The sequence below is a fragment of the Bufo gargarizans genome, chromosome 3 (assembly GCF_014858855.1).
Source record: "Bufo gargarizans isolate SCDJY-AF-19 chromosome 3, ASM1485885v1, whole genome shotgun sequence".
NCBI lineage: Eukaryota > Metazoa > Chordata > Amphibia > Anura > Bufonidae > Bufo > Bufo gargarizans.
Genome location: NC_058082.1, coordinates 549529495 through 549550640, shown reverse-complemented (window position 1 = coordinate 549550640; position 21146 = coordinate 549529495). Strand labels below are relative to the sequence as shown.

Sequence of the window (21146 nt, the reverse complement as noted above, 5' to 3'; positions counted from 1 at the left end):
AAGTGACGTTACACCGTCGCCCGCTCTGCCTATTACTGGAGCTTCATTGTAAGGTAATAAAGATGCGCTGATTTAAAGTTAAAGTAAACCACCCGCATAGCAACGAATCGGCAGATTATTCGATAACAGGATTCGTTGACAACGAATCCTGTATCGAATATTATCGATAACTTTGATTAATTGTTGCAGCCCTAATCTGCAAATACTTTTTATAAATAGCGCTAAAAACAGTGATCGTTACATAAAAAAATATAAAAAAGGATGAGTGTTACATGATATACAAAATTCATAAATATATAGATAACGTGCATAATGGTGAACAGCTGTGTTGATACCCCAATATAAAGAGCATAATCAGGGGGGCGGAGAACAAGGGGGAGGAAGACATGTAATCATACCCAACAGGTGGATCAGAAATGTCGTGTGTTGTGACGCCACACTCTGTGTACAGCTTGTCACGGCACGCATGCTCCAGGTTGCGTCATCTGTATGTGAAAGCAGGAAGTGACGTGCAGCGATATTCAACGCCTGCGATATTCAACGCTATCCACCCATTCATCTTGTGTGCGGTATATCGGTTAGGTGGTAATGTGCGCATCGCCGTATTGGAATCTGGCGAGCTGCCCACACTGTTAGTAAGAGCCAATACGGACCTTGTAAGGCTCAAAAAGACTGCTAACCTGTACACCACATAAAGGAGAGGACATGCCTCTTCAGAGGGGTGAAACCTCACCAAAATGGGCACATCAGACAAGAGTGGTACCAGTGGTATCCGTTTAGGACAGCATCGAACATATCTACTAGATGGGGAAGCAGCGTTGAAGCATAAATTTTGATAATATTCATTTGAGAAGCCATCCGGCCCTGGGGCTTTATTCAGTTTAAGGTTTTTATAGCTGCCTGGACTTCCGTTTGTGTGATAGCGGAGTTAAGGGCAGTAAGTTGGCCATCAGTTAAGGAAGGAAGATGGATAGCATCCAAGAAGGACGCTATTTTCTCAGTCGTGGGTTGTGGTGTCAAAGGGTCCAATTTTTAAATTGGATAATCTTCTCGAATACGTGCTCAAAGCCAGGGCTCGACAAATCCCAGGCGCCAGGTCGCCATGGCGACTAGGAATTTTGTCCTGGCGCCTGGGTATTCGCCCCTGCTTGAAATAGGCCCAGCGCAGCCACTGGAGAGTTAGGACCGCGAGGAGCAAAATGAAACTTTTTTTTTTTTAATCACGTGCGCCCAGGTTCGGACTGCCACCCTGCCCGTACCCCTCAGCTTTCGGCTCCATCGTGGTTTGGCCACTCTCTCTCGCCGTCTAGCAGTCGCAGCGTGCTTAAGTCGCCGTGCGTCATCTCCAGGGCAGTTGAAAATGGCGAACTCCGGCCGGTACTTATGTGATAACTGTCCAGCAGATATCGGAGCCCGTGTCCCAGTGAGAGAGCCTCGGCGGGGGAAGATTAGTTAGTACAGGAGAGCGGGAGCCCAGGTAGCGGCGCTGCACTCGCTGACAAGTGGAGGTAAGACAATCAGCCCATCATTCCTCCTGCTGTATACAGCAGCAGCGCAACATCCCAAGGCACCAAGTGCTGCCAGGTCCCTGCACTGCCGGCTCTGCGGCGGTAAATGATGCGCTCTGCTCTTATCCTCCAGGCTCAAAGTTTGTAATGTCTGCCTGCTACGGCCATGAACCCAGCGGGGAGCTGCATACCTGCTGCCGTCATTAGGCCGGAGCTCCTGCTAGCCACAACTGGTGGCCATTCCTGCACCATCCCTGCAGTTACCATGCGGCCATTTCTTAGTTCTATCCCTTTCTAGGAAAGCTGGGTGATAGCCTGTATATCACACAGAAAGCCGGGGGGGGCCAGCTCCTAGGAGAGCTGTGTGGTATACAGGCTGTCTGTCACCCAGCTTTCCTGGTCTCCTGAGGAGAATATATCTCAGTATAGGAACATTTAGATACGTTATCTCATATGATTTACCCATTCAGGAGTCTTGGAAAGCCGGGTTGGAGCTCCTATGAGAACTAAGACTACTGAATGGCCAAATCATCTGATGACTTCTCTATATGTTCCCGTACTGAGATATATTCTCCTCAGGAAAGCTGGGTGACAGGCTGTATACCACACAGGTCTCCAGGAAAGCTGGGTGACAGGCTGTATACCACACAGGTCTCCTAGGAGCTGCCATAAGACTCCTGAATGGCTAAATCCTCTGATAACTTCTCTATATGTTCCCGTAGTGAGATATGTTCTCCTCAGGACTACGAGACCAGGAAAGCTGGGTGACAATCCATGAGAGAGCTGGAAGGCCTCCTCAGTATTCCTAGGGTAATTCCAATGGAAATACTTTCCACAGAGTATTACCTGTTGTGGATTTTTATCAAACTCTACATGTAGCGTGTGGAATTCAGCCACGATCAGTTACACACGGTGAAATCCTATATTACCACGGTGCGGATTTGAAATGTGCACAGTACGTTCATTTCCGTGTGGATTTTATGAAGTGTGAGGATTGTTGGTAAAATCTTATCCATTTTGCTGGTATTGGCTGCAATACGCTGTGGATTTCATAGCTGCAGTTCTATGAGATGAATGAGCCCGGACCAAACATCCTGGGGAAGGGATCTCAGTTCTGTCAGCTGCAGCACAGGGATTATACACACAGTGACTTCACAGTGCAGGGATTATACACACAGTGACTTCACAGCGCAGGGATTATACACACAGTGACGTCACAGTGCAGGGATTATACACACAGTGACGTCACAGCGCAGGGATTATACACACAGTGACGTCACAGCGCAGGGATTATACACACAGTGACTTCACAGCGCAGGGATTATACACACAGTGACGTCACAGCGCAGGGATTATACACACAGTGACTTCACAGCGCAGGGATTATACACACAGTGACGTCACAGTGCAGGGATTATACACACAGTGACTTCACAGCGCAGGGATTATACACACAGTGACGTCACAGCGCAGGGATTATACACACAGTGACGTCACAGCGCAGGGATTATACACACAGTGACGTCACAGCGCAGGGATTATACACACAGTGACGTCACAGCGCAGGGATTATAAACAATGCCCATGTTGTTTGGTTCTAGACTTCTTTATATGTTAATTTAAGAGGTGTTATTTTTGTCGCTGAAAATAAGGCTTTATAAGGTAAAAAAAAAACGGCTCCTAACTTTTTTAGCTGGCTCCTAGATTCCAAGGAAATTTGTCAAGCCCTGCTCAAAGCATCTGCTATATCTTTGGGGTAATAAAGTTTGGTGACGCCATCAACATCTAATATGTATGGTATGTGTTAGATTTTTGCACAATTGGTTTCACTTTTCTCGCTATTAACCTGCTAGGTTTATTATAAGATCAGTAATAGAACATGCGTAGGGAGGTAATTTGACGCTTGTAATCAATTTGTAGAATAGAGTGAACTTTGTGTCGGAGAGACATTAATGACCTGTGTGAGCCTAGTGAGGGATTGTCCCGTAGCATGCCTTCTAATTTGGAGATTTCTAGCAATAGTGAAGTTAGTTTAGCTTCTTTACGTTTTTTAAAATGCAAACCTTGTTTTAGGAGAGTTCCTCTTATAGTAGCCTTGTGAGCTAGGGTTAGAAGGAAAGGACTAATATTTTCTACATTATTAAAGCGAAAATATCTGTTAAACAGGACTCCGTTTTGACCTTCTTGTAGTTTGTGATGTCTGAGCAGGAGGAGACCGGAGATATGGAAACGGTAGAGAAGATCGGAGCATGGTCAGACCAAGAAGTTATTCCTATCTTGGCCGAGCATACTCTAGAGAGCAGAGGTCTATCCACAACAGCTAAGTCAATACGAGAAAAAGATCTATGGCGTGGGGAATAGTAAGTAAACTCCCGTGATCAAGCATTCAGACATCGGAAGGTATCATATAAGCTGGAATCTCCCAACCATTTACTAATGGTAGGGGAAGGAGTCCTTCCGCTTCCTGTGGAATCAATCATTCTGTCAGGAATGATATTAAAGTCTCCAGATAAAAGTAAATAACCTTTTTGGACACTCCTGATCTTTTTCAGTATTTTGTTCAAGAAACTTATCTGAGATTTATTTGGAGCGTAAAATATTTGCCAATGTCAGAATAGCTGTTCCTATCCTGGCTATTGGCATGATATAACGGCCTCCATCTACTATTGCCTCGTCTATCTGAATGCTTAGGGGGTCCATCACCACAATGGCCACGCCAGCTTTCTTTTTGTCTGAATTAGCCAGAAATACTTTAGGAAAAACCTTTGTGAAAATGTTGGGTGCTTTAGTTTAGCAAAATGAGTCTCTTGCAAGCACACTAGGTCAGCCTGGTTAAGACTGGCCTCCTTCCATAATGAAGCCCTCTTGTAAGGGGAGTTCAGACCTTTAACATTAATTGACAGCATTTTAACCGCCATACCGAACCTATCTTAAGGATGCTCTAAGTAGTATAAAAGCACCTGATACTGTGAACTGCCAATAGGGAAAAAAGGTATTTGGAGACCCACAGAAATAAAGACAAAGCGACGTGAAACAGACACATAATATAGAACATTATTCTTTAACAGGGACTCAGATGTTGTGGATCATAAGAACTTCACGGGGTTCAGTTCACTGTGGAGCTTTCCCCCCCCCTTAAGATGAATTAACCACCTCAGCTCCCCTAGCCTAAACCCCCTTAATGACCAGACCACTTTTTACAATTCTGCACTACACTACTTTCACAGTTTATTGCTCGGTCATACAACTTACCACCCAAATGAATTTTACCTCCTTTTCTTCTAATAGAGCTTTCATTTGGTCGTATTTCATTGCTGCTGACATTTTTACTCCAATTTTTTTTTTTTTTTTTTTTATATTAATCAAAATTTTTGCAAAAAAAAGATTTTTCATTTTCGGTTGTAAAATTTTTCAGCTAAAACTACATTTCTATATACATTTTTCTCAACTTATTCTACATGTCTTTGATAAAAAAAATGCAAGTGTATATTTATTGGTTTGGGTAAAAGTTATGGCGTTTACAAACTATGGTACAAAAAAGTGAATTTCCGCATTTTGAAGCAGCTCCGTCTTTCTGAGCACCTGTCATGTTTCCTGAGGTTCTACAATGCCCAGACAGTAGAAAAACCCCACAAATGACCCCATTTCAGAAAGTAGACACCCTAAGGTATTTGCTGATGGGCATACTGAGTTCATGGAAGTTTTTTTATTTTTTGTCACAAGTTAGCGGAAAATGATTTATTCATATATTATTTTTTTATTTTTTCTTACAAAGTCTCGTATTCCACTAACTTGTGACAAAAAATTAAATTTTACATGAACCCACCATACCCCTCACGGAATACCTTGGGGTGTCTTCTTTCCAAAATGGGGTCACTCGTGGGGTAGTTATACTGCCCGGGCATTTTAGGGGACCTAAAGCGTGAGAAGTAGTTTGGAATCCAAATGCGTAAAAAATGCCCTGTGAAATCGTAAATATACTCTTTAGAATTTGGGCCCCTTTGTGCACCTAGGCTGCAAAAAAGTGTCACACATGTGGTATCAACGTACTCAGAAGAAGTAGGGCAATGTGTTTTGGGGTGTATTTTTACATATACCCATGCTGGGTGAGAGAAATATCTGTCAAATGACAACTTTGTATAAAAAAAAATGGGAAAAGTTGTCTTTTAGAGAGATTTCTCTCACCCAGCATGGGTATATGTACAAATACACCCCAAAACACATTGCCCTACTTCTCCTGAGTACGGCGATACCACATGTGTGACACTTATTTGCAGCCTAGGGGCCCAAATTCCAATGAATACCTTTTTAGGAGGGCATTTTTAGGCATTTGGATTCCAGACTTCTTCTCACGCTTTAGGGCCCCTAAAATGCCAGGGCAGTATAAATATTTTAGGAACTCGCCATGCCCCTCACGAAATACTTTGGGGTGTCTACTTTCCAAAATGGGGTCAATTGTGGGGTATTTATACTGCCCTGGCATTTTAGGGGCCCTAAAGCGTGAGAAGAGGTTTGGACTATACATGTCTAAAAAAATTTACGCATATGGATTCCGTGAGGGGTATGGTGAGTTCATGTGAGATTTTATTTTTTGTCACAAGTTAGTGGAATATGAGACTTTGTAAGAAAAAAATAAAAATAAAAAAAATCTATTTCTGCTAACTTGTGCCCAAAAAAAAAATCTATGAACTCGCCATGCCCCTCAAAAGTGATCTTTTTATAGCGCCGCAGCGATTTTACGGTGTTTTTGCAGTGATCAGAAAAAAAAATTCTCTCCCTGCGGTGGGGCGGACTGAACGCAAGTGTGCGCACAAGATCAGGCCTGATCGGGCGAACACTGCGTTTTTTGTAGAGCCCATAGAACATGTCCTATTTTTGTCCGCAATTGCGGACAGGAAAAGGCAATTTCTATATAGTTCTGGCAATGTGCGGATCCGCAAAATGCGGAAAGCACATTGCCGGTGTCCGTGTTTTGGGGATCCGCAAAACACATACAGACGTCTGAATGGAGCCTTACAGGGGGGTGATCAGGGGTTAATAAGTGACAGGGGGGAGGGGAGTGTAGTGTAGTGGTGTTTGGTGCTACTTACAGAGCTGCCTGTGTCCTCTGGTAGTGGTCCCTTTTGCTGGGATCGACCAGAGTACCAGGTAGCAGGTATATCAGACACCATTAGCAAAACAGCGTCTGATATACCTTTCAATGGTTAAAACAAATGGCATCTACAGCCTGCCAGCGAATGATCGCTGCTGGCAGGCTGTAGATGCACTCGTGTACCTCCCGATTCTCCTATGTGCGCGCGTTCACAGGGAACCTCGAGTCTCGCGAGATGACGTGCCGGTGCGTAAAGGAGGAACAGATCGACTGCCGCCAGAACGCAATCCTGCATTAGGCGGTCCGGAGGCAGTTAAAGTCCGTAGGACCATCCCAATTCACCTAGACATGGAGTAATCAATCTCCCACAGTAGACCAATCCGGCGGCAGACGAGAAGGATTCTTCGTATTATGGTGATTTCCCCTTCCCCCAGTGGAGGGAACCGGGATGTTCACTCCTTTAAAAGGCTTACCCCTTCATCCAAGTTTTTAAAACATGGATTTTGCTATCTTTGTAGATCAATAGCTTGAGCGGGAAACCCCACCTGTAGACCATTTTCTTCTCTCTCAGGACACTGGTTACAGGAGAGAGGTTTTTCCTTGCTTGTGGTGTAGCATGAGAGGTCTGAATAAATTTGTATTTTCTGGTAAGGATGTGGTAGACCCTTCTTTCTTCTCACCGCAGAGATTAAGTCCTCCTTGATATGATAAAAATGAATTCTAGCAATCACCTCTTTAGGGAGAGCTTCCGCTACATGCTTCGGTTTGGGAGACAATGGGCACGATCAATGAGAAAAAACTGAGGATCTACATCTGGTAAGGCAGCATGCAGAAGGTCTTGCAGGTATCTATTGAGGTCCGGAGACGGCACCGAATCTGGAATACCTCTGAATTTCAGGTTTTTACGCCTATTCCTGTCCTCCAGGTTGGCCATTTTAATTTCAAGAGGGCCACTTCTTCCAAAGAATAGTGAGCATCAATTAGCTCATTATGGGAGTTGGTAAGCTCGCTTATCTTATTTTCTATGTGGTCTACTCTCGTGCCAATGTCGTCTATGGACAAGTAATGGCTGAGGCTACCCGGTGGAGCTGAGATTTAAGGGAGCGGTGCAGGGCAGACATCATGGCTTTTAAGACTCCCTCTGACGCAGCTTCATCTGAAGCGGGGGAAGTCATGCATGGGATCATCTGCTAAAGCAAGTTCGGTGTGGAGAGGGTTGGTTGAGTTTGCAGGCACAGAAGGCCTCTGAGGGAGACCACGTGGCGAATTGACCTCTGGGACACTCGCCGCAGAATCAGGCGCCATTTTATCTCCTGCATCAGCATATGCCGCTTCCCGCTGTCTTTGTTGCTCCGGTGTGTCGGGCAGGCGTCCTCACTTCTCTCTCTGTCTGAGCCTGAAGAGGAAGGGGGTCTCTGTGTCTTCTGGCGTGGAGGTGAGTGAACCTCCACCACTGCAGTAGATCTTTGCTCATCAAATTGCAGACTCTGGGGAGAAGGCCGCGCCGGGAGCGCGCCACTGCCAGGCTCCTGTGCTGTAAAAGTCTGTCAAACAGCGTGTAAAAGTCTGTCAAACAGCGTGTAAAAGTCTGTCAAACAGCGAATCTCCAAGCGGTTGGACCTCTTATGGGTCATCATAGCAGTCGCTGATAGTGCCGGCTTGGTGTTCGGAGAGGGATGCCCCTCTAGACAAGCTTTGAAGTCGTTTTATGGGGAAAAGTTAGCAGGGCTCCTTTACAGTGCGGCCATCCACCTCGCGCTGCAGGCCACACCCCCAACACGAGATTTCTGATCCACCTGTTGGGTATGATTACATGTCTTCCTCTCCCTTGTTTTCCGCCCCCTGATTATGGTTTTTATATTGGGGTATCAACAAAGCTGTTCACTATTATGCACTTTATGATCTATATATTAATGAATTTTGTATATCATGTAACACTTTTCTCAATTATTTTTAATATTTTGTAACTATCACTGTTTTTATCATTATAATATGTATTTGCAGATTAATTATAAACCGATGTTATGTATATTGATTTGATGAATTGTTTAGAATATATACCTATATATCACTCTGTACTGGTGTTTTTTGCTTGAGAAAGGCTCTATTGTTGAGCTGAAACGTAGCTTTTTTTGCCACATGGGGGAATAAAAATTCTGTTGTTTTTGGAGTGCTGTGTGATCTTTGCATCTATCTATCTCCATGTTTTACCACGTCGTATAAAAACAGCATCGCTGTATCTAACTATTTGTAGCAGAAAACAGTATTTCAACAACCTTTTTATTTTAACATTAGTTAAATTTTATTGTAGCGATATTTTTCTCTATTTTTGCACTCTGTTTTAACAGTTCTAGCTGTACCCGAATGCAAGGCCCTGCTCCATGACTAGTATACACATCATGGCATTAAACTGTCACCATGTCTGCAGACATGGTGACCACGCTGAGACCCCAGCTGTTACACACTGCCAGGGAGCTCAGCTAACTGACCTGGGACCAATGAGGGCGATCCTAATGCCGCCTGAAAGGTTCTGATCCCCACAGTCTGTGATCAGAACCTTCTAAAATTGTGTGTATATATAATATCCCCGCCCCCTCCCCCATAGCCTCCAGCACTCATTGTGCCCCCCCTAATTTCAGGATGGCTGGCGGCAGCGCTGCTGATCCCGCTCCAATCTGTTTCGGGATAGCCAAGCGGTTAGCAGAGTGAACATACAGTTGACACTCTGCTTGAGACAGCTGACATCGGTGTCTGCCGTTTAACCCCTTCCATACCGCGGCCCATAGGGACCGCTGTATGGAAAGGGTTAACGGGGAGGGAGCTCCCTCTCCTATTGGGTTGCTGCTGTGCCATTGCAGCAACCCGATTGATAGTTTCACAGAGGGAGGGGACTCCCTCCCCCATCGGGCTACTGCTCTACTGTGGCAGCATCCTGATGGTTACGGGCGCCTTCACAGGCTTCCGGCTTGCTATGGTATAGGCAGGAGCCTGATCAGGCTAAGTGTAAAGTCACAAAAAAACTGCAGTATACTGTACTGCAGTGGATTATAGAGGCATCAGACCCACTGGATCTTCAAGAACCAAGTGGGTCTGGGTCCTTTTTAAAAAAAAGGTAAAATAAAAAAAATCCAATTTCTTCTTTTAGCCGCACATTTATAATTGTTAAATTTATAAAATAAAATATACTACACATGTTTGATATCACCACGTCCATAATGACCTGATCTATGAAATGGTCATGTTACTTTCCCCGGACGGTGAACGCCATAAAAAATGATGGAATTGATATTTTGCCCACTTCATTTCACAAAAAAAGGTTTAAGGTGATCAAAAAAGTCGTATGTACCCCAAAATGGTACCAATCAAACCGTCACCTCATCCCGCAAAAATGAGCCCCTACATGAGACAATCACCCAAAAAATGAAAATATGGCTTTCAGAAAAACATGTTTTTTTATTTTTCTAAAATGCTTTTATTGTGTTAAAGTTAAATAAAAAAATAAAAGTATACAAATTAGGTATTGCAGTGTCCGGAAAGACCAGCTCTATAAAAATATCACATGACCTAACCCCTCAGGTGAACACCATTTAAAACAATAAAATAAAAACTGCCAAAATAAGCCATTTTTGTACCTTGCATCACAATTATAATTCCAAGCGATCAAAAAGTCATATGTGCCCCAACATAGTACCAATCAAACCGTCACCTCATCCGGCAAAAAATAACACTGTACCTAAGACAATCGCCCAAATAATAATAAAAAAAAATATATGGCTTTCAGAAAATGGAGACCCAAAAACATATACAGTACAGACCAAAAGTTTGGACACACCTTCTCATTCAAAGAGTTTTCTTTATTTTCATGACTATGAAAATTGTAGATTCACACTGAAGGCATCAAAACTATGAATTAACACATGTGGAATTATATACATAACAAAAAATTGTGAAACAACTGAAATTATGTCATATTCTAGGCTCTTCTAAGTAGTCACCTTTTGCTTTGATTACTGCTTTGCACACTCTTGGCATTCTCTTGATGAGCTTCAAGAGATAGTCACCTGAAATGGTCTTCCAACAGTCTTGAAGGAGTTCCCAGAGATGCTTAGCACTTGTTGGACCTTTTTGCCTTCACTCTGCGGTCCAGCTCACCCCAAACCATCTCGATTGGGTTCAGGTCCGGTGACTGTGGAGGCCAGGTCATCTGGCGCAGCACCCCATCACTCTCCTTCATGGTCAAATAGCCCTTACACAGCCTGGAGGTGTGTTTGGGGTCATTGTCCTGTTGAAAAATAAATGATGGTCCAACTAAACGCAAACCGGATGGAATAGCATGCCGCTGCAAGATGCTGTGGTAGCCATGCTGGTTCAGTATGCCTTCAATTTTGAATAAATCCCCAACAGTTTCACCAGCAAAGCACCCCCACACCATCACACCTACTCCATGCTTCACGGTGGGAACCAGGCATGTAGAGTCCATCCATTCACCTTTTCTGCGTCGCACAAAGACACAGTGGTTGGAACCAAAGATCTCAAATTTGGACTCATCAGACCAAAGCACAGATTTCCACTGGTCTAATGTCCATTCCTTGTGTTTTTTTAGCCCAAACAAGTCTCTTCTGCTTGTTGCCTGTCCTTTAGCAGTGGTTTCCTAGCAGATATTCTACCATGAAGGCCTGATTCACACAGTCTCCTCTTAGCTGCTTTTTTTCTTGCCATAATACAAATTCTAACAGTCTTTTCAGTAGGACTATCAGCTGTGCATCCACCTGACTTCTCCACAACGCAACTGATGGTCCCAACCCCATTTATAAGGCAAGAAATCCCACTTATTAAACCTGACAGGGCACACCTGTGAAGTGAAAACCATTTCAGGTGACTACCTCTTGAAGCTCAACAAGAGAATGCCAAGAGTGTGCAAAGCAGTAATCAAAGCAAAAGGTGGATACTTTGAGGAACCTAGAATATGACATTTTCTGTTTCACACTTTTTTGTTATGTATATAATTCCACATGTGTTAGATCATAGTTTTGATGCCTTCATAGTCATGAAAATAAAGAAAACTCTTTGAATGAGAAGGTGTCCAAACTTTTGGTCTGTACTGTATATTTTAAAAAAAAATGCTTTATTATGTAAAAGTGAAACAAACAAAGTAGACAAATTTGACATCATCGCATCCGTAACAACCTGCTCTATAAAAAAAGCAAATGATCTAAAATAGCAGCAAACTAACACAGGAATGAACAAACAGGACTACACATTGAATGCCATTTGTCAATAAATGCAACCCCTGGATAACTGAACTCCTTATCATAGAGACCTTCTCTCACCACCTGAATTAGAGAAGGAAGACGGGCATAATACAAATCCCAAATAGTATAGTACTCATTCCTTCCTAAAAGTCAGTGTGGGTAAAGGGCAATATTCTACGACATAAGTTAAGTGCATGCATATAGGCAGTAATCCAAGAGTAATGCATTAAAGGGGTTATCCCACTTTGCGTTTTTATACTTATCTGCTGCCACAGCGCGTTCACTTCCTGGATTCTGGCTGGGGGCGGGCTTCATCTTGATTGAAGTCTTCTCCCGCCGTGCCGCGCGCTGGACTGAACGCGCACGCCGCCGCGCATGCGCAATGGTGACTTATTCCTGCCCAGTATAGTACAGAGCCGGCGTGTGCGTTTGCAGCTCTGTACTACTCTGGCTGGGAAGAAGTCACCGTCGCGCATGCGCGGCAGCGTGCGCGTTCAGAACAGCGAGCGGCCCGGCCGGGAGAAAAGGAGTCTTCTGGGCAAGCGCGACCATCGGGATTTTGGAGAAGAGCGGTGGTCGTAACCAGGGGAGACAGAGTCACAACAATAAGGTAAGTGGGGATGAATTTTATCCTAATCGGTGGGAATTTAATAAAGTATATTTACAAAAATGATCACTGTAAAATCATTAACAGATTTAACAGTGATCATTATGATGGGATAACCCCTTTAATGTAATACAGACCAGTGTAGTCTTGACCCCGACGCGCGTTTCGCCGTCACTTCCTCAGGGGATAATACAATGTGCTCCCTATACTCTCAATTAAGGAAGGTGAAAACACATGTAAAACCTAAAGAATAAAGATAATGGGAGGGGTACTGGCCTACCTGGCCCAATAAAGCTACAGGTGAAATATACAAATCCGCACGAAGAGGGGACCGATCGGGAGTGTTCTCCACAGTGGAAAGCATACCCATCGGACATCCGGCATGCATTCCACCGTGGAGCGCAAGTGGCGATCCACCCCCCTCAAAGCGGTGATCATGCCTACCATTCGACCGCTGCCTTTACCACTATGGGCCACTGACTAGGGCAATATAGTATCAGGATTAATAGAGAAAAAAATGCCCATAATGTTTAAAGGGGTAATAGTGCTACAATCACCTCCTATATAATACTCTGAGAATCATGAATACAATCGTGATTAACCTAATTGCCATGATTACACCCCCTATATACCATATATAAATAAACACCATTACTAAAATAAATGTGTAAATATCAGCAAAATATATAATATCGATTCATATAAAATCCCATGACAGAAATAATTTTATTTCTAGGTGTTCATAATTAATTGATTATCCGTGATGCGGATTTTATTTGCAGGTCTTCCCCTTTAAAACATCCTTCACTGACCATGACTTTATTACTATGTAGCTTCAATTTGATCAGAAGGAAATCCTGAACCCTCTTGGCTTATGTTCACGTAGATATTATTCCATCCCTACACCAGCACATACAATATACACCTAAGGAAAATGGACAAGAAGAGACTAAATAAAGTACAAAATACAACACTATTAAAACACTCTATATAAAACAAATTGAGCACATAATAAAATCAAATAAAAAAAAAATTCAACGATGAAACAATTAGACAACACCACAAATGTTCAGCTTGGGGTACTTTCACACTAGCGTTGTTTGAATCCGGAACTTTCCCCTGGATCTGGAAAAACTTGTAAAAAAGGATTACATTTGAATTCTGATCACAATGAAAAAATGCATTGGAAAAAAAACGGATCCGCCATTTATGGACGTAACTTTTTTTTTTTTTTTGCACATTTTAGGGTTTAACATGCAAAAGCCGGAGCATTAATGCAAGTCCATGGGAAAGATGCCGGATCCGCCGTTCAGTCAGTGTTCCGGATTTTTGGCTAGAGGTAAAAATACAACATGCAATGATTTTCTGAAAAGCCTGATCAGTAAAGACTTAACTAGGTGCATCCTGAACGGATTGCTCTCCATTCAGAATGCATGGGGATAAAACTGATCAGTTCTTTTTCGGATTTGAGCCCCTAGGGTGGAACTCTGCATCGGAAAAGAAAAACGCTAGTGTGAAAGAACCCTTAAGAATGGGGAGAAGCTCAAGCCTCCATTCAGGCCATATGGGGCAACTGTGTTCAGTTCAAAAATCTATTTGGCTTCTTTGTGCCAATATTTTTTTTTTCTCCAGTTACCTTCCCTGTTGCTGATCAATACCCCTTACCTTCAGGAGAGAGCTGTCAGTTATGATGAAGTAATGTGGTAAAACCTGCGGCCCGTACCATCTGTGAAGGTTGTAGTCCTCACAATATTGGGGCAGGCAACGCAGTTTCCACGTGGACGACATCCCCATTTTGGTCCCTTTGAGCTAAATAGCCTATTGGGATTAGTACCTTGGTAATGACTGACTGTACTAAGATGTCCTTAAGGTTTTGCTCCTGTTTATAGGTTAAGGAAGAATTTGTAGTTAAGTGCTTCCGCAAGGTATTGTCCATAAGTAGGATATTCCAATATTTTTTTCAAAATGGAAAAGACTTCTTTATGCCCTGAATTAAATGAGGTAATGAACCCCAGCGTCTCTTCTTTCCAATCTTTCAATGTATTTTGACCTTGCAGTAAGGCATCTCGTTTAGTGTTTCGCACGTAAATGTCCTCTTAGCGATGAACTGCTATATCCCCTCTGTTCCACTCTGTTATGTAATTTTTTTGCTTGCGTCTCGAAATTCCTCATCCCGAGAGCATAATCTTCTCAATCGCAAAAATTGGCCTATGGGAAAACTATCAATCAATTTTCTTGGGTGAAAGGAATTGGCGTGGAGAAGACCATTCACTGACGTTGGTTTCTGGAACAAATCTGTATAAATAAAGCCATCATTGTCAACTTGCAGCAGAACATCCAAAAAGTCCATATTTTCTCTACTGGTCTTCATTGCTAAGAGTATATTTACGTGCGAAACACTCTAAACGAGATGCCTTATTGCAAGGTCAAAATACATTGAAAGACCGGAAAGGAGAGACGGTGAGGTTCATTACCTTGTTTAATTCAGGGCATAAAGAAGTCTTTTCCATTTTGAAAACAATATTGGAATATCCTGCTTATGGACAATACCTTGCGGAAGCACTTGCCTCCAAATCCCTCCTTAACCTATAGACAGGAGCAAAACCTTAAGGACCTCTTAGTACACAGTCAATACCAAGGTACTAATCTCAATAGGCTATTTGGCTCAAAGAACCCAAAATGGGGATGTCGTCCATGTGGAAACTGCGTTGCCTACCCCAATATTGTGAGGACTACAACCTTCACAGATGGTACGGGCCGCAGGTTTTACCACATAACACCAATTGTACTGCATGTTATGGTATGTGTAATCTATGTGGCCACTTGTCCATGTCTTTTATATGTAGGTATGACATCACGTGAACTGAAAAAACGCACCAGAGAGCATGTCCTGGGAATTGGCACAGCAAGAGATGAGAAGGATCTAACAAGATTGAAGACCATCCCCTGTCATTTAAAAACTCCTCATAACTGACAGCTCTCTCGTGAAGGGGTATAGATAGGGTATTGATCAGCAACGGGGGAGGTAACTGGAAAAAACTATTGGCACAAAGAGAAGCCAAATAGATTTTTGAACTGAATACAGTTGCCCCATATGGCCTGAATGAAGGCTTCAGCTTCTCCCTATTCTTAAGTTGATTGTTTGTGGTGTTGTCTAATATTCATGTATCTCGTTGTTTCATTTTTTTAAATTTGATTTTAATATGTGCTCTATTTCTTTTTATATAGAGTGTTTTAATAGTGTTGTATTTTGTACTTTATTTAGTCTCTCTTCTTGTCCATTTTCCTTGTGTATATTGTATGTGCTGGTGTAGGGATGGAATAATATCCACGTGAACATAAGCCAAAAGAGGGTTCAGGATTTCCTTCTGATCATATTGAAGCTACATGGTAATACAGTCATTGTCAGTGAAGGATGTTTTAAACGGGAAGATCTGCAAATAAAAGCCGCATCACGGATAATCAATCAATTATGAAAATTAATTATGAACATCTAGAAATAAAAAAATTTGTCATGGGATTATACAGTATATGAATCTATTTATATCTTTTGCAGGTATTTACATATTTTTTTTCTGAATTGATATACATTAAGTATTAGGATTGCATGGTGTGTTTTGCTCACTTGGCACAGTCACGTGTGTTGCACATGGCACTTTATCACTTATTTTGAATATATAAATTGAAGTTTAGTGTATTTATATTGTATTTATCACTGTGTATTGGTATTAGCAATTATATATTTATTGATTTGATGTCATGAATAGGGTATATAAACACATATACCTGTGATTAGATAACGATACATACAATCTGTGATTACTCCCTCTGACGGGATATCTTCTTAGCTGTGACATATGAATAGGGTATAGTCATGTATTATTATTATAAAGGTATTGAATAATCATGTGCATTTAAGGGTTTAATCATGTATTATATTTTATGTACAAGGTTTTGAAGTTATCATTAGGGCACTATTATGTATGAACAATGAAACATTGATTTAAGTAGTTGTGTTTATATATTTATATTTGGTATATAGGGGGTGTAATCATGGTAATTAGGTTAATCACGATTATAGTCATGATTCTCAGAGTATTATATAGGAGGTGATTGTAGCACTATTACCCCTTTAAACATTATTGGCATATTATCAGAATTAATAAAGAAGAAAAAATATCGCCCTAGTCAGTGGTAAAGGCAGCGTTTGAATGGTAGGCATGATCACCGCTTTGAGGGGGGTGGATCGCTACTTGCGCTCCACGGTGGAACGCATGCCGGATGTCCGATGGGTATGCGTTCCACCGTGGAGAACACTCCCGATCGGTCCCCTCTTTGTGCGGATTTGTATATTTCACCTGTAGCTTTATTAGGCCAGGTAGGCCAGTACCCCTCCAGTTATCTTTATTCTTTAGGTTTATTATTATTTTTTTATTTATTTACAATAAACATAATAGTGGGTGTTTTTTTTTTTCTTACCAGGAACCGAAAATGTCACGCCATCCTTACACGCAGCGTACATTTAAAGACACCCCCCTAAAGTATTTTACATGTGTTTTCACCTTCCTTAATTAAGAGAGTAGATAAGGTCAGGGAGCCCATTGTATTATCATCCCTTGAGGAAGTGACGGCGAAACGCGCGTCGGGGTCAGGACTACACTGGTCTGTATTACATTAAAGCATTACTGCCTATATGCATGCACTTAGCACTTTACTTATGTCGTAGTAATATTGCCTTTTACCCACACTGACTATTAGGAAGGAATGAGTACTATACTATTTGGGATTTGTATTATGCCCGTCTTCCTTCTCTAATTCAGGTGGTGAGAGAAGGTCTCTATGATAAGGAGTTCAGTTATCCAGGGGTTGCATTTATTGACAAATGGCACTCACTGGTTGTTTATTCCTGTGTTATGTAGTTTGCTGCCATTTTTAATTTTTTTTTGTACATTTGAACAATAAATGTAAGTATTTTGCACCACAATTTCTTTGCTGTGTCCTTGATTTGGGCTGATGATCGGTATCTGTTACTCACAACAACCAATTTCTTAGGAGCCAATGTGTTAGTTGGTGTTGGGATAAACCATTGACAGCAGATCAGTGGGGGTCTGACCATCGGTGCTCCCGCCGATCAGTGACGCTTTGATAGCTTTTTATGGGATGCCCCCAATGCCAAACAGGATGGAAATCCTTGTTGAGCACCATGTATGGCGGTATTATATGGGCTCTGTATGTTACTGGTACTTGGGTTCAAATCAATAGACCACAGCACTCTTTAAAAAAAAAAAATGGCAAGGGTGGGTGCGCGTCCGGGTTGTGCTCTGTAGCTCCACCTCAAGAACTGTAGATATCGCACAAATATTTAGACAGCACTCGATGATGATCCTAATAAGTGGTAATTTATTTCATATTTCAGCCGGAAACAGTGGTACATCAGTTGCGTGCAACGTTTCGGGCTAACATACGCCCTTCATCAGGCTGACAAAACATAATCTACAAGAAATAGTAATATAATATTGTTTATAGAGTATTCATTAAAGGATAACTGTCACATTTAGACCCTAATTTCAATTTTCATATATGTAGTTACTAATAACGTGATATTCCAGAATCAGTTACTATTAGACTGACTTACCCCATATGTAATAAGATTCCGCCCTCAGCAACCAGTCTGCATAAAACTGCAATTTCACTATTCAGTTAAGATAGGCCGCCACTGCCCTCCTCCTGAGGCTAATCCTGCCTGCCCTCACTAGCCAGTAACAATAGCCCCCCAAAAGTGTCAGTAACCAGAGCCCTACCCCCTAAAGGGTTAATCTCCTGCAGCACAAAGGGGTCCTCTTACCACATGTTGCTTTCATGTATACACTGAGCAGACGGCAGATCTCCCTTCCCTGGTCTGCGCTGCTCCAACTCTGCATTGTCCAGCTCTGCTGAGTGAGGGAGCGTCTGCCAAGCGCAGGGACAGGGAGAAGTGTACACAGCCCAGGCACTGGTATCAGCTGCTGGGGAGGACCTGGCTGTAATCATTTACTGTGAGCCTGCATCTGCGTCCTCCGTCCTTCAACAGATAGACGGACCATGACTAGCAACCCTATTTTAAGCACAGGTAAAAGTAGGCAGTACAGGGAACAAAACTGTGGAATTAAGGGGTAATTGAATACACAGTGAAAAGTTGAAATAGGGCCACCAAGGAGATATTAATCACCACAATCCAATACAAAAAAAAAAAAAAAAACGACAGTTATACTTTAAACATGAAATTACAGCATTACAAAAGTCTATTCAAATGGACATGATTGGTAAAACCAAACTCAATTCGATTGTATGAGCTATAAACATGATGATATGCTTCATGGCATATAGACAAAACATACATGGGATCGGACTATAGAGAAAAATCCAAATAACGACCCATGCAAAGAATAGATGGTAGTGGCATGATTGTCAGACCAGACATGCGGTGAAGATCACCGTAGATCTGATCCAAGTACCACATCACTGCAGGTAGGCTGAAAAGAAAATGGGTAAAAGGACACATGTGGAGGAGTGGGAGCTCACGCTTCTAGAGCAAAAAAGAAGGCAATGTATGTACACAGTGACTGCACCAGCAGAATAGTGAGTGTAGCTCTGGAGTATAATACAGGATCAGTACTCAGGATCAGTACAGGATAAGTAATGTATGTACACAGTGACTGCACCAGCAGAATAGTGAGTGCAGCTCTGGAGTATAATACAGGATGTAACTCAGGATCAGTACAGGATAAGTAATGTATGTACACAGTGACTGCACCAGCAGAATAGTGAGTGCAGCTCTGGAGTATAATACAGGATTTAAAGGGATTCTGTCACCTGCTTTTAGCATTTTAAGCTGGCACCATCGCTATGTTGACTAAAGTACCTTATTTCAGCAGTCTTTTTACTTATTTTAGTTTGGTAGTTTTGATATAAAAGCGATTTGTATGTTATGCTAATTAGGGTCCAAGGTGCCCAGAGGGGCGTTTTTTTTCAATCTCCGGTGCCCAGTGACACCCCCTGCAGTGCCCAAGAAAGCCTCCTGATCATCAAAACACCTCCCACAGCCCGGCAAACGGTTCCGCCCCTTCCTCGTGTCATAATCTACCTTATAGAAATGCCCCGTTCTCCTTCCTGTCTGCGGCCAGAAAACTTGCGCAGGCGCAGTACCGCCTGCGCGATCATCAACGTCCTGAGGGCAACAGCGCTCAGGTCACATCACTGGGCTCGGCGCATGCCCAGTGAGACTTTTGAGGCTGTTGCCCTCAGGAGGTTGATGATCGCGCAGGCGGTACTGCGCCTGCGCAAGTTTTCTGGCCGCAGACAGGAAGGAGAACGGGGCATTTCTATAAGGTAGATTATGACACGAGGAAGGGGTGGAACCGTTTGCCGGGCTGTGGGAGGTGTTTTGATGATCAGGAGGCTGTCTTGGGCACTGCAGGGGGTGTCACTGGGCACCGGAGAGTGAAAAAAACGCCCCTCTGGGCACCTTGGACCCTAATTAGCATAACATATAAAAGCGATTTTTATCAAAACTACCAAACGAAAATAAGTAAAAAGAAGACTGCTGGAAATAAGGTACTTTAGTCAACATAGCGATGGTGCCAGCTTAAAATGCTAAAAGCAGGTGACAGATTCCCTTTAACTCAGTAGAAGTAATGTATGTACACGGTGACTGCACCAGCAGAATAGTGAGTGCAGCTCTGGAGTATAATACAGGATGTAACTCAGGATCAGTACAGGATAAGTAATGTATGTACACAGTGACTACACCAGCAGAATAGTGAGTGCAGCTCTGGAGTATAATGCAGGATAAGTAATGTACATACAGCAACTTTTTAGTTAGATGATATCTGTATATAAACTGTGATGCTCTGAGTTGGACATTCCCTTAAAGTTTTTATTTCTGTACTGCAGCCTGTCGCCCCACTAGCTGATTCCTGACTGTCCCCAATATTTGCTGAACATCTTGGGATACGCTGCCTCTCTGTGCCCTATATATGAGTGCAGCTCCTGATGTCAGGTGGTGACGCTCCAGTAGAAGCATGCAGACAGACCATAGTTGCATTCCAGCCCTGATGAAACAGCTTTCAACGGATCCGCAAAAAATACGGATGACATCTGTGTGCATTCTGTATTTTGCGGAACGGAACAGCTGGCCCTTCATAGAACAGCACTCTCCTTGTCTGTATTGCGGACAATAGGACATGTTCTATTTTTATTTATTTATTTTTTATTTTTTTTGCGGAACGGAAACTGAATTTTTTGGACCCATTGAAGTGAATGGTACTGCATACTGAACGGACACGCCAAGAAAATACGTTTGTGTGCATGAGCCCTAATACTGAGGCCTTCCATCCTACATCAGGACGCTGCTGGGGTTTTATTTCTCTCCATGTCCTGAAGCTTTCTCCTTTGCAATTTGTCGCCACCTGCTGGCAGTAACGTGAGACACGTGCAGGTGGAGCAGGCTTGTCTGGAATTTATTGAAGCGTCTGCATTCTTCCCAGAACATCATTAATTCTGAGAAGTGACTAAAGTGCCGTTACAGCCAGTGACTCCTAGATGGCGCCTTCTCAGTGTAGTTTTGTCTTTTTTCTTCTCTATCGGTTCCAGACCACCATGAAGACCTCTTCCAGCTGTGACTTATCTTTGCACACAAATCGCCATCC

General features: G+C 42.7%; 1 protein-coding gene across 5 annotated transcripts in view; it reads left to right on the top strand.

Moving 5' to 3' along the window:
• Positions 1-21146, top strand: part of LOC122930596 (beta-1,4-galactosyltransferase 3-like) — a 137410-nt gene that overhangs the window by 15009 nt on the left and 101255 nt on the right. For 2 of the 5 annotated variants that reach the window (XM_044284087.1, XM_044284088.1), the window contains exons 2-3: positions 13706-13798; positions 15774-16015. The exons of 2 other annotated variants lie outside the window; for them this stretch is intronic. The gene's annotated coding sequence lies outside the window, so the exon portion shown is untranslated. The remainder of the gene's footprint in view (positions 1-13705; positions 13799-15773; positions 16016-21146) is intronic. One more of the 5 variants, XM_044284090.1, reaches the window with a different exon arrangement.